This window comes from Papio anubis, chromosome X (genome assembly GCF_008728515.1).
Source record: "Papio anubis isolate 15944 chromosome X, Panubis1.0, whole genome shotgun sequence".
Taxonomy (NCBI): domain Eukaryota; kingdom Metazoa; phylum Chordata; class Mammalia; order Primates; family Cercopithecidae; genus Papio; species Papio anubis.
This window is the reverse complement of record NC_044996.1, coordinates 136,320,594-136,335,271: the sequence shown is the minus strand read 5'-3', so window position 1 is coordinate 136,335,271 and position 14,678 is coordinate 136,320,594. Positions and strand designations below refer to the sequence as shown.

Genomic DNA, 14,678 nt, shown 5'->3' with positions numbered 1-14,678 from the left:
CCCTCCCTCCCTCCCTCCCTCCCTCCCTTCCTCCCTTCCTCCCTCCTCCTCTCTTTCTTCTCTTTCTTTTGAGATGGGGTCTCCCTAAGTTTCCTGGGCTGGTCTGGAACTCCTGGGCTCAAGTAATCCTCTTGCTCCGGCCTCCCAAAGTGCTGGGATTACAAGCATGCACGAGCCACTGTGTCCGGCCTATTTTCCCTTTCCTGCTCTTTACTCCCAGCTAATGCGTTTCTAAAATTTGATACAAATTAATTTTTCTTTTTTTGTCTTTTGTTCAAATAATGATTTGATTTCTGTTCTCTGGGTCGTTTCAATAACATGGATACCTACACATAGTTTTATCAGTAAAAGTCATTGACATAATCAGTGTGTTACGAGAACAAAGATAGGCCCTCATTTAAGCTGCTCCGTCACTCATTTTATAAGGCAAAGAAGGAAGAGGACAGCGTCCTGTGTTTTCAGGTGGCTGTTGAAGTGAGTCAGAGTGATGGCGAGCAGCATGCATTGAATTCTAGCTGGAAAGAGGGTTTTTAGGCCTGCCTTTGAGCCTGCCCTGAACTAATAAGGTTGGAAACCTATAGGCATTAGAGAACAGCAATGAGGAATCTGCTCTCCCTGACAGCTCCTTGATAAACAAAATAATGGATGTGGAGCATGCAGTCCTGAGCAAAGGCCTGGCAGCTCTGTGGCTGAGCCCTGGAGGGCTGAGCTGGGCCGGGGCTCCCAGCAGTTTGTTCAGGAGCACTGAGAGCCACAGCAGGTGCTGATCCAGCCGTTGCCTTCTTTGCGTGTATCTGACAAGTCTGCATAGACCACAGGAGACTGGCTGCCCCTTGAGGTCACTGTCTTGGAGCAAGCCTGTGGCGGAATCACATTGCCCCCGGCTCTACTGCCCTTTGGGGACATGGAGGCGGGAGTTTCCCGATTTGCAGTTAGGGTTTGCGTGCTGTCTGCGAGCTGGGTTTCCTCTTTGGGTTGCACAGTGCTGAGATCTGAGCCCAAGGCAGTTGGGACATTAATGATGAGATAGAGGAGGCTTTGCTGTGTTCCACATCTATCAGGCCGCTTTGCCCGGGGAGACGCCCCCCTTGCTTGGGGTTTTGGGCTTGGATAGGGGTTCTGGAATGTCTCCCCTCCAGCAGGCGCTGCTTCCTTGGCTCCCGTGATGCAGAGAGCAGCGCGGTGGCTTTGTTGAGGAGCAGCCCCTGCAGAGGCGCTCACGGGTGACAGGCTGTCGCTGAATGGTGGACAGCCTTGGTCGCCGACATTAACATGGTGCGATAGAGCCTTCTTATGTGTTCCTTGGTTCCCACTGCCCTTTCTCATGGTCGGGTGTCCTGATTGTCTGTGGCTAGACTATGCCAGCGTGATCAGTGCCCTTCCCAGAACCCCTGAAAGAGGGTCACAGATTGAGATGTTTGTCACCACTCCTGTCCATTGCAGAGTCACATACATGCTAGAGACCAGCTTGCCCTTGATGTGACCTGAGGACCTCACCCGCTAGTCATTACAGGGAGGGAAAGGACAATAAAAAGATGAAAGAGAGTGCTGTCCCTGGTAATGGAAGTTACTCAGCATTGTACCAGTGGGCAGCCACATAGGTCGGAGGAGAAAGGGGAAAGAGTGAATAAAAAATGCTGATGTTTGTGAGGCTGAGAGAGGAACAGAGCTATTACTGCTGTTCAAGGGGGCCATCCAGGTAAAATGTTCGCATCCTGTTTCAGTCACAAGCTGGCCAAGATCATCACATAAAGGGACAAACGTCAGCCCCAGAAAGAACACATGGTCATCTTGAGTCAGGGCTGTCTCATTTGATGTCAGAATTCTTCAGAGCTGCTCTGGCAAGGTGCAGTGGCTCATGCCTGTAATTCCAGCACTTTGGGAGGCCGAGGCGGGTGGATCACCTGAGGTCAGGAGTTCGAGACCAGCCTGGCCAACATGGTGAAACCCTGTCTCTACTAAAAATACAAAAATTAGCCGGGCGTGTTGGCAGGCACCTATAACCCCAGCTACTTGGGAGACTGAGGCAGGCAGGAGAATCTCATTTGAACCTGGGAGGCAGAGGTTGCAGTGAGCTGAGATCAGGCCATTGCACTCTAGCCTGGGCAACAAGAGCAAAACCCTGTCTCAAAAAATAAAAAAAGGAGCTGCTCTTGGCTGAGTGTGGTGGCTCACACCTGTGATCCCAGTGCTTTGGGAGGGTGAGACGGGAAGATAGCTTTGAGTCCAGGAGTTCGAGATTAGCATGGGCAACATAACAAGACCCCATCTCTTTTTAGCCGGACATGGTAGTGTATGCCTGTGGTCCCAGCAACATGGGAGGCTGAAGAAGGAGGATCACTTGAGCTCGGGAGTTGGAGGCTGCAGCGAGCCATGATGGCACCACTGCACTACAGCCTGGACAGCAAAGGAAGACCCTGTCTCCAAAAAAAAAAAAAAAAAGCATCCGGGTGCGGTGGCTCATGCCTGTAATGCCAGCACTTCGGGAGGCCGAGGCAGGCAGATCACTTGAGGTCAGGAGTTTGAGACCAGCCTGGCCAACATGATGAAACCCCGTCTCTACTAAAAACACAAAATATTAGCCGGGCATGGTGGCGGGTGCCTGTAATCCCAGCTACTCGGGAGGCTGAGGCAGGAGAATTGCTCAAACGCAGGAGGTGGAGGTTGCAGCGAGCCGAGACTGCGCCATTGCACTCCAGCCTGAGCAACAAGATCAAGACTCCGTCTCAAAAAAAAAACCAAAAAAAAAAAACTACTCTCCAAACAGAACCTGCACCTACCCAATTGTGGTGGGTGCCCCTCCTGGGGCTCCTGCAGTAGCGGTGGTGTGGGAATTGAGAATCTTGCAAGTGCTGTGAGGGAGCTGAGACTGTGGCAGGGCCCTGTGCCCAGAGCATGCACAACCCATCCTAATGTCTGCCGGGGAAGGTGGGGGATGTCTGTGCATTGCTTTTCAATCAGGAAGGTAATTTTTGTTCCCCAGGGGACACTCGGCAATGTCTGGAGACGGTTTTGGTTGTCACACTGGGTTAAGGAGGGCTACTGTCATCTAATGGATGGAGAGCAGGGGTACTGCTGAGCATCTCACAGTGCACAGGGTAGCTCCACAGCAGCCAAGACCATCTGGCCTTCAGTGTCAGCGGGGCTGGCAGCCAGAAGCTCTGCGAGTCTGTGGGAAGCCCTAGATACCCCAGTCCTCATTCATTTTCTTCTCACCACATAGGACAGTGTAGCTGTTCAGTACACAGGACTCGGGATCATGAGAGGAGACCTCATAGCATAAGGGCCAAGTACAAGGACTTTGCAGTCAGACTGACCTGTATTTCAGTCCCCACCCATCCTAGTGGTGTGACCGAGAGCAAGTTGGGCATAGTAGCATCTGTCTTGATTGACTTTGGAGTTGGATAGGCAATACATGCAAAGTTCTCTATTCCCATGTCACTCAGAGTGAGTGTGCAAAAGATACCATTGTTGGCATCCATCGTCATAACAAGAGTTACTGTGAACATGGATGAGCTCAGCACCTTGTGGCACTGGGCTGTGGTGAGGGACTCAGACAGCTTGATGATTGAGTTTGGGCCTCAGTGAGATGGCAAAGCTATGCTTCTCTTGCTCCTTGGACCATGGTGATCTGTGACGACCCCTGGGGGCTGCCTTCTCCACTGTTGCAGTTCAGGGAGCTAATGCCAAAGGCTACTGTGATGGTGGACTCTGGGGTCCCCCTGGTGAAAAGGAAGGGACCTTGAGCTTTGGAATGCCCTGGGCCAAGTCTTGCCACCTGCAGGTTTGTTAACCTCATCATGCCTTGTTTTTAGCACAACAAAATGGGATAATACTGACTTTATTATTGATGTACTATTAGGCTCTTGTCAGGTATGTGACACTGCTGCTATTTTACTGTTTCTTCCAGATTTCCGTGAGGGTGGAGGAAATCATATCACATCAGATGCCTCGCAGAGCACCAGGCCCACCGTGAAAGGTACAGCAAATTATACTTCCCTCTTCTTGCCCTGTTGGAAATTCTTTCCTGTGAGATTTTCTCCCCTCTGCCCTCCGCCCCTTCTCCCATAGCCTACAGCCTCCTCTGGGAGTTCCTTGGATTATTTTGTTGCCATGTAGCTTCGCAGTTTCCAGTATGGTAGCCATGGGCCACATGTGGCTGTAGAGTGCTTGAAATGTGGCCAGTCTAGATTGAGATGCCTTGAAGAAGTATAAAATACACACTGGATTTCAAAGACATAGTTCAGAAAGAAAGAGTGCAAGATACCTTGTTGATAATGTAATACGGTTTACATGTTGAAATGATCACTTGCATACATGGAGTAAAATAGAACGTATTATTAAATGTAACTTCACCTGTTTTCTTTTGACATTTTCTTGTGACCTAGAAAATTGATAGACAGGTGGGTCTCCTTCACAGTTACACACGTCTCTTGCTCAAGACCAGCCCTGCTTCCTCACTGGCTGCTCAGTCAAATGCCTCCTCCAGTTTAAGCTGTCTATCACGGGGCCACCCGTTATGTGTCCATCTCATCTTCTCTGCTTAGTGCCTGTGCAGGCAGCTGGTGTTTCTGTCCTCCCGCCCAGCTTTGCTTATGATGCTAGTCTTGAGTGCAGGCTGCTGAGCTTCTCACCTTTCTTCCCATACACGTAGAACCTCTTCTCCAGAAACATGGGTTACTTACCAGCTGGCAAGGAGCAGAGCTGGGGTTCACATTCATTTCTGTCTTGCTCCAAACCCATGTCCCTAATAGACTACTCTCTCCAATTGCTTTGTGGATGTAAACACATAGTCAGTTCCTAGAGGGCAGGGACCATTTTTCTTTCTTTCATCTCTGCTGTTCAAGGCCTAAAGCTTTTTTAAAGAATTCAGATTTCTAGTCTCTTGCCCTTCCACTTTCTGCTATGTGAAGACACAGTGTTCCTCCCCTCTGCCCTCTGGATGATACGGCGACAAGGTGCCATGTTGGAAGGAAGCAGAGAACATCCCTCACCAAATAATCAATCCTGCTGGTGCCTTAATCGTGAACTTCTCAGCCTGCAGAACTCATGAAGGTCATCGCCCTATGTAGGCTGATTGATCTTGAACTTCCAAGCCTCCAGGACTCAAATCAGTGAATTTAAAAACATTTGACGGAGAGCGGGGCCAAGATGGTCAACTAGAAGCCACGGTGTTCAGAGGCTCCCATCAGAAAAATCCATAATAAGCGTGTGAATCCTTCACCAGCAACCAAGGTATCCAGGTTCTCTCATCAAAACTGACTAGAAGGCTGGCGTGACCCACAGAGAGAAGGAAGAACAGTGTGGTGTGGCGGCCCACCTGAGAGCCACACGGGGAAGGGGAACCCCGTCAGCCCAGCCGAGGCAGGCAGTGAGTGAGCGCGCTACCCAGCTCAGGAAACTGTGCTTTTCCATGGAACTGTGAAACCCATGGATTGGAAGATCCCACTCATGAACCCATGCCACAGCGTCCCAACCCCGGAACACGCAGATTCTTACAGCCTCTCAGCTGGAATCTGCTTAAGTTTACCGAACTCCTCGGGGAGGGGTGACCAGTACCGGCTGCAGCTGCCTGCTGTCTAAGCCCTTTGAGCTCCTGTGGGGAGTGGTAGCAGGCAGCACTGGTACTGGCAACTGCCTAATATGCTAAGCTTCCTGGCCGGGGGGAAGGGTGGCACCCATTTCTATAGCCACAAGCTACGCTTTTCCCCTCCTAGAGCCAGGGAGGCTGGACAACTTGGCCCCAAGACTTGTCCCCACAGCCCAACACACCGACTGTGGCAGTCTGTGGCCAGAGTGCCTCTACAGGCCCAATCCCTACCCATCCTTCCTTAGTTGGGGTGGGGGGGCTTCCCTGCAGGATCTCCAATAACTCAAGCCAAAGGCTGAGGGACAGAATTCGGATCTCCTGGGCCTCAGCCCGTAGGGGAGGGGTGGCCGCAGTCTCTGCTGACCAGCAGACTTAGCTTTTCCTCCTGGTAGTTCCAAGGAATCTGGACAGCCCAGACGAGTGGGTTTCCCCCAAGCAAAACACACCCTCTCCACCAAGGGGCAGAGTACTCCATGAAACTGGTCCTGCTCCCTTTGCCACCCAACTGGGTGAGACCCTTCAACAGGGCTTGTTAGGTACCCTGTGCAGGAGCAATCCTGCTGGCATCAGGTTAGTGCCCCTTGAGGCCAGAGGTCCCAGAAGAAGGAGTAGGCACCCATCTTTGCTGCCCTCCAGCATCCTTGAATGACATCTCCAGGCACGGGAGCAAATCAGATGAATAAGGACTGAAGGTGAACCACTAGCAAACTGCAGCAGCCTTACAGAAGAGGGACTGGACTATTGAAAGAAAAACAAGCAGAAAGTGACAACAGCGTCAACTACAACAATAAAATAAAAGGTCCCCACAAAAATCTCATCCAAGGGTAGTAGCGTCAAAGACTGAAACTAGACAAACTCACGAAGATGAGAAAGAATCAATGAAAAAATGCTGAAAACCCATAAGACCAGAGTGCCTCTTCTCCTCCAAATGATTGCAACATCTCTCCATCAAGGGCACGGAACTGGACGGAGGATCAGATGGACGAACTGACAGAAGTAGGCTTCAGAAGATGGGTTATAAAAAAACTACAATGAGGTAAAGGAGCATGTTCTAACCCAATGCAAAGAAGCCAAGAACCTCGATGAAAGGTTAGAGGAATTGCTAACTAGAATAATCAGTTTAGAGAGGAACATAAGCAACCAGATGGAGCTGAAAAACAGCACGAGAACTTTGTGAAGCATATACAAGTATCGTGAAGCACAAACAAGTATCAACAGCTGAATTGACCAAGCGGCAGAAAGGATATCAGAGTTTGAAGACCACCTTACTGAAATAAGACATGCAGATAAGAATAGAGAAAAAAGAATGAACAAAGCCTCCAAGAAATATGGGACCTCATAAAAAGACCGAACCCACGATTAAGTGGAGTACCAGAAGGAGATGCGGAGAATGGAAACAAGCTGGAAAACACACTTCAGTATATTATCCAGGAGAACTTCCCCAGACTACCAAGACAGGCCAACCTGCAAATTCAGGAAATACTGAGAACACCATTAAGATACTCTATGAGACGATCAACCCCAAGACACGTAATCATCAGATTCTCCAAGGTCAAAATGAAGGAAAAACTAAGGGCAGACAGAGTGAGAAAGGCTAGGTCACCTACAAAGGGAAGCCCATCAGACTAACAATGGACTTCTCAGCAGAAACTCTATAAGCCAGAAGAGATTGGGGGCCAATATTCAAAATTCTTAAAGAAAAGAATTTTCATCCCAGAATTTTATATCCAGCCAAATTAAGCTTCGTAAGCGAAGGAGAAATACAATCCTTTCCAGACAAGCAAATGCTGAGGGATTTCGTTACCACCAGGCCTGCCCTGCAATATCTCCTGAAAGCAGCACTAAATATGGAGAGGAAAAACCGGTACTAGCCACTGCAAAAACACACGAAAATATAAAGACCAATGACACTACAAAGAAACTGCATCAACTAGTGTACAAAATAACCAAATAGCATCATTATGACAGGATCAAATTCACACATAACAATATTAACCTTACATGTAAATGGGCTAAATGCCCCATTAAAAGACAGACTGGCAAATTGGATAAGGAGTCAAGACCCATTGGTATCGTGTATTCAGGAGACCCATCTTACATGCAAAGACACACACAGGCTCAAAATAAAGGGATGGAGGAAAATTTACCAAGCAAATGGAAAAAAAAAAAAAAAAAAAAGCAGGGGTTGCAATCCTAGTCTCTTACAAAACAGACTTTAAATCAATAAAAATAAAAACAGACAAAGAAGGGCATTTACATAATGGTAAAGGGAACAATTCAGCAAGAAGAACTAACTATTCTAAATATATATATATACCCAATACAGGAGCACCCAGATTCATAAAATAAGTTCTTAGAGACCTGCAAAGAGACTTAGACTCCCACACAATAATAGGGGGAGGCTTTAACACCCCACTGTCAGTATTAGATCAATGAGACAGAAAATTAACAAGGATATTCAGGACTTGAACTCAGCTCTGGATTAAGTGGACTTAGTAGAAGTCTACAGAATTCTGTACCCCAAATCAACAGAATATACATTCTTCTTGGTGCCACATGGCACTTATTCTAAAATCAACCACACAATTGGAAATAAAACACTCCTCAGCAAATGCAAAAGAACTGAAATCATGACAGACAGTCTCTCAGACCACAGTGCAATCACAGTAGAACTCAGGATTAAGAAACTCATTCAAAACCACATAATTTCATGGAAGTTGAACAACCTGTTCCTGAATGACTCCTGGGTAAATAATGAAATTAAGGCAGAAATCTAGTAGTTCTTTGAAACCAACGAGGAGAAGGAGACAATGTACCAGAATTTCTGGGACACAGCTAAAGCAGTGTTAAGAGGGAAATTTATAGCACCAAATGCCCACATCAGAAAGCTAGAAAGATCTCAAATCAACACCCTAACATCACAATTAAAACAGCTAGATAGGTTAAGAGCAAACTAATCCAAAAGCTAGCGGAAGGTAAGAAATAACTAAGATCAGAGAAGAATTGAAGGAGATAGAGACATTAAAAAACCCTCCAAAAAATTAACGAATCCAGGAGCTGGTTTTTTGAAAAATTAACAAAGTAGATAGACCACTAGCTAGACTAATAAGAGAGAGAAGAATCAAATAGACACAATAAAAAATGATAAAGGGGATATTACCACTGACCCCACAGAAATATAAACTACCATCAGAGAATACTATAAACACCTCTTGCAAAATAAACTAGAAAATATAGAAGAAATGAATAAATTTCTGCATGCATACACCCTACCAAGACTAAACCAGGAAGAAGTTGAATCCCTGAATAGACCAATAAGCTCTGAAATTGAAGCAGTGATTAATAGCCTACCAACCAAAAAAAGCTCAGGACCAAATGGATTCACAGCTGAATTCTACCAGAAATACAGAGGAGCTGGTACCATTCCTTCAGAAACTATTCCAAACATGTGAAAGGGAGGGAGTCCTCTCTAACTCATTTTATGAAGCCAGCATCATCCCAATACCAAAACCTGAAAGAGACACAGCCAATATCATCCTGAATGGGCGAAAGCTGGAAGCATTCCCTTTGAAAACTGGTACAAAACAAGGATGCCCTGTCTCACCACTCCTATTCCACATAGTATTAGAAGTTCTGGCCAGGACAATCAGGCAAGAGAAAGAAATAAAGGGTATTTAAATAGGAAGAGAGGAAGTCAAGTTATCTCTGTTTGCATACGACATGATTTTGTGTTTAGAAAACCCTATCGTCTCAGCCCAAAAACTTGTTGAACTGACAGGCAACTTCAGTGAAGTCTCAGGATACAAAATCAGTGTGCAGAAATCACAAGCATTCCTTTACACCAACAGTAGGCAAGCAGAGAGCCAAATCATGAGTGAACTCCCATTCACAATTGCTACAAAGAGAATAAAATACCTATGAATACAAGTAACAAGGGATGTGAAGGACCTCTTCAAGGAGAACAACAAACCACTGCTCAAGGAAATAAGAGAGGACACAAACAAACGGAAAAACATTCCATCCTCATGGATACGAAGAATCAATATAATGAAAAGAGCCATATTGCCCAAAGTAATTTATAGATTCAGTGCTGTTCCCATCAAACTACCATTGACATTCTTCACAGAATTAGAAAAACCTGTTTTAAATTTCATATGGAATCAAAGAAGACCCCGTGTAGCCAAGACAATCCTAAGCAAAAAGAACAAAGCTGGAGGCATCACGCTACCTGACTTCAAACTACTGCAAGGTTACAGTAACCAAAACGGCATGGTACGGGTACCAAAACAGGCATATAGACCAGCGGACCAGAACAGAGACCTCAGAAATAACACCACACATCTGCAACCCATCTGATCTTCGACAAATCTGCCAAAAACAAGTAATGGGGAAAGGATCTCCTTATTCAGTAAATGTTGCTGGGAAAACTGGCTAGCCATATGCTGAAAACTGAAACTGGACCCCTTCCTTACACCTTATACAAAAATTAACTCAAGATAGATTAAAGACTTAAATGTAAAGCCCAAAACCATAAAAACCCTGGGAGATAACCTAAGCAATACCATTCATGACATAGGCATGGGCAAAGACTTCATGACTAAAACACCAAAAGCAATTGCAACAAAAGCCAAAATTGACAAATGGGATCTAATTCAACTAAAGAGCTTCTGCACAGCAAAAGAAACTATCATCAGAGTGAACAAGCAACCTACAGAGTGAGAGAAAACCATCTCACACCAGTCAGAATGGCGATTATTGAAAAGTCAGGAAACAATAGATGCTGGCGAGGCTGTGGGGAAATAACACTTTTACACTGTTGGTGGGAACGTAAATTAGTTCACCAGTTGTGGAAGACAGTATAGTGATTCCTCAAGGATCTAGAACCAGAAATACCATTTGACCCAGCAATCCCATTACTGGGTATATACCCAAAGGAATATAAATCATTCTGCTATAAAGATGCATGCACATGTATGTTTCTTACAGCACTATTTACAATAGCAAAGACATGGAACCAACCCAAATGCCCATCACTGATAGACTGGATAAAGAAAATGTGGCACATGTACACCATGGAATACTATGCAGCCATAAAAAGGAATGAGACCATGTCCGTTGCAGGGACGTGGATGAAGCCGGAAGCCATCATCCTCAGCAGACTAGCACAGGAATAAAAAACCAAACACCACATGTTCTCACTCATAAGTGGGAGTTGAGCATTGAGAACACATGGACACAGAGAAGGGAGCAACACACACCAGGGCCTGTTCGGGAGTGGGGATGAGGGGAGGGAACTTAGAGGACGGGTGAATAGGTGCAGCAAACCACCATGACAGACATATACCTATGTAACTAACCTGCACATTCTGCACATGTATCCTGTTTTTTGTTTTTTTTTTTCCTCCTTAAAGGGGGAAAAAAAAAAAAATCTCTAGTAGATTACCTAAAAGAACCCTTGGATGAAGTCAGACACATGGGTAGTACAAGACCCCAGATGGCATCATTTTATATGTATAGGATCACTTTTTTTTTTTTTTTTTTTGAGACAGGGTCTCACTCTGTCACCCAGGCTGGAGTGTAGTTACGTGATCATGACTCACTGGAGCCTTGATCTCTTGGGCTCAAGTGATCCTCTTGCCTCAGCCTCCCGAGTAGCTGGGACTACAGGCACACACCACCACACCCGGCTAATTTTTGTCTTTTTTGTAGAGATGGGGTTTTACCATGTTGCCCAGGCTGGTCTCGAACTCCTGGGCTCACGCAGTTGGCCCACCTCGGCCTTTCAAGGTGCTGGGTTTACAGGTATGAGCCACCGTGCCTGGCCTAGAATTGCTTTTAGTGGATGATTTTTTGCTGTCACCGTTATGACGTGCATTTTCTGAGTTACCAGAGATGGCCCTGCATGCTGTGAGGCTGTGTTGACTGTGCTGTTGCTGTGTGTGTGGAGGGCAGGAAAGTGCTATCCTTGCTGTAAGTTGTGTTATTAATGGTATGGACACTGTGAGTTTCTTCTAGAGAGCTACACCCTCACTTCTGTGTCAGCAAATGAACGCCCGGGAACTGACAGCATTCCCTCTAGCTTTAATTGCGGTGTAATCACCACACCCTGACATTCTCCTGTTTCACCTTTGGCAATATCTAGAGAGTTTGGTTATCACAGCTTACGGGGTGGGGGTGCTACTGGCATTGGGTGGGTAGAGGCCAGGGGTGCTGCTGGGCATCCTACACTGCCCAGGACAGGCCCCCAAATTATCTAGCCGTACATGTCTACAGTGCCACAGGTAAGAAATCCTGGACTGGAGGGTAGACAGATTTGATTGGAGTGGAGAAATTGTATCCTGGGGTAAGTGGGATTTGAATTGCAGTTAGTGCAGAGCTTGTGTGTGTGTGGAACTCCTTGGACACTGGAGTAATCCAAGAAATTGGGTGGGGAGGAGGGAGCTTTTTCTTTAGGTCCTGGAAATCATTAAAAACCTTTGAACAGGTGCTTTAGAAAGACACAACTGGCATCTGTGTGAAGGATGGATTACAACAGGTACCAGCAGACTGTGGCCGACAGGGCCGTGTCCAGACTTGGCACACAACCATGCCCATTCATTCATGGGTTGTCTGACTGCTGTGATGGTTAACTTCATCTGTCAACTTGGCTAGGCCACAGTTTTCAGATATTTGGTCAGGTACTTGGGAATGTTGTTGTGAAGGTATTTTTTAGATGAAATAAACACATCAGTAGACTTTGATTAAGGCAGATGACCTCCATAATGTGGATGGACCTCATCCAATCAGTTGAAGGTCTTAAGAAAAAGACTGAGGTCCACCAAAGAGGAGGGAATTCTACCAGTATCCTGCCTTTGGATTTGAGACTGTGACATCTGCGCTTCCCTGTGTCTCTGGCCTGCTCTGGAAAGTTTGGACTTGCCAGCCTCCACAATTGTGTGCGCCAATTCCTTAGAATCTGTCCATCTGTCCGTCCATCCATCCATGCACACACACGAGCAAACCCTATTGGCACTGTTTCTTTGGACAGCCCTGACTAACATCACTGCTTTCTTGCCACAGCAGCCAAGTTGAGTATATATTTGTTGTAAGTACAGGGATCATGTGGCCCACAAAGTAGAAAATATTTACTCTCTGGCCCTTTACAGAAAAAAGGCCAAGCATTGGATTTGATAAGTGAAGTCCTTCCATGGAACTGAGAAGTGCTGAGTCAGTACTCATTGGAGTTAAAACAGAGAAACTGAAAGCAAGAGGGCTCAGGATGGTCTTTCATTCTTTTCTCCTCTGCACATTTGAACCCACTGGCATGCAGGAAATTTAATCTCTCTAATCCAGAATGTGTTTTAGGGAATGGCTTGCCTGGCTTGTGGGTTGAAATGTTCTCTCCTCAGATATGTCTCCTGCAATATCATCTCACCTGATGACAAGAAGTGGAAGCCATGTGACCACCTGAGACGCAAGTTAATTAGGGTTTATTAGAAAGACAACCTTGACTCCTGTGGGATGTGCTGTGGGTGAAGATAAGACACCAGTATTCTATGATTCCAAATAGGTGATTTTAAAATTTCTACCCCGGGAGGATGGATTGGCATTTGTCTTCCAAACATAGGTTAAATAACGTTTTATTTCTGACCGTTTTGTACACATTTTAATCATTTTCCAGCTCACAATTACAGTTGGTACTTCTCAATTCTCAGTGAATTGTGTAGTGAAATTGTTTGCAACATCATACTTTGGAAATGACATTGGCAATTAAAGTTCTGGTCCAAGTTTAATAATGAAGACTATTTGAAAGGCCAAAACTTATGGATGCTTTTGAGATGAAATAGACATTTGAGAAGCAAATGAGGGCAGGTTGTCTACTTCTTAACATTATCTGGTTGTTTTTTTTGTTTTTTTTTTTTTTGACAGGGTCTTGCTCTGTTTCCTGGGCTGGTGTGCAGTGGTGCGATCTCAGGTCACTGCAGCCTCAACCTCTGGGGCTCAAGTGATTCTCCCACCTCAGCCTCCCAAGTAGTTGGGATTACAGACACATGCCACCTCGTCCAGCTAGTTTTTAAAATTTTTTTGTAGTGATGGGATCTCCCTATGTTGCCCAGGCTTGTCTTTAACTCCTGGTCTCAAGTGATCCTCCTGCCTCAGCCTCTCAAAGTGTTGGGATTACAGACATGAGCCACCTTGGATTACAGGCGTGAGCCACCACGCCTGGCCTTAACATTTATCTTGATGCCAGTGAAATCGTTGATGTGTGCCAGGGGGTTCCTTTTTCTCAATGGAAGCTCATTGTTTTGGGTATCCATGACTTCATCATAGATACGAAGAGAAAGTTTGAAATGCCCACCAGCTGTCCGTGTTAGCACCTACATTTGTGTTACTCATGACCAATGTAGCTTTGGAGTTTATGACACGTAGCGCACCCCCGAGCTTAACTGTCTGGTTGCTAATGTCTTTGGACATCACCGTATTTGTTATGTCAGAGTTCCTTTTACAAATTGCTCTTGTGGGCTTTCAGGCTTTCTCTGTGTAAGTTTTTTTTTTTTTTTCTTTTTTTTGGAGATGGAGTCTCTGTTGCCCAGGCTGGAATACGGTGGCGCCACCTTGGCTCACTGCAACCTTCGCCTCCCGGGTTCAAATGTTTCTCCTGCCTCAGTGTCCCTAGTAGCTGGGACTACAGGCATGCGTCACCACGCCTGGCTAATTTTTTGTAGTTTTAGTAGAGATGGGGTTTCACCATGTTGGCCAGGCTGGTCTCAAATTCCTGACCTCAGGTGATCCTCCCGCCTCAGCCTCCCAAAGTGCTGGGATTACAGGCATGAGCCACCGCACCCAGCCAGTGTAAGTCTTTTGAAACACAGACACCTGGTACCTCTCCCGTGAGTCTTTCAGGGAAAAGATTGAGTTCCATGTCAGGTTGGAGTTTCTGTTCAAGCGACTAGACTGCTTCCTAGCCCCCTTTATTTGAAAAACCAGTGTGGTCTTCACTTTTCCCTTGAGCCTACAACCACAGGGTACCTGTTCGTGTGTTTCCAGGACCTTGTGCGGCTCCTTTGCTTTGCTTATTCCGAGAACCAAGCCTTGGGACTGTGCATTT

The 14,678-nt window shown here is 46.1% G+C and overlaps 1 protein-coding gene across 6 annotated transcripts in view; it reads left to right on the top strand.

The window, feature by feature from the left end:
* Positions 1-14,678, top strand: part of TBL1X (transducin beta like 1 X-linked) — a 261,662-nt gene that overhangs the window by 33,677 nt on the left and 213,307 nt on the right. For all 6 annotated transcript variants that reach the window (XM_031660567.1, XM_031660568.1, XM_031660569.1 and 3 more), the window contains one exon: positions 3,911-3,979. The gene's annotated coding sequence lies outside the window, so the exon portion shown is untranslated. Of the gene's footprint in view, positions 1-3,910; positions 3,980-14,678 lie in introns of those variants that run through there.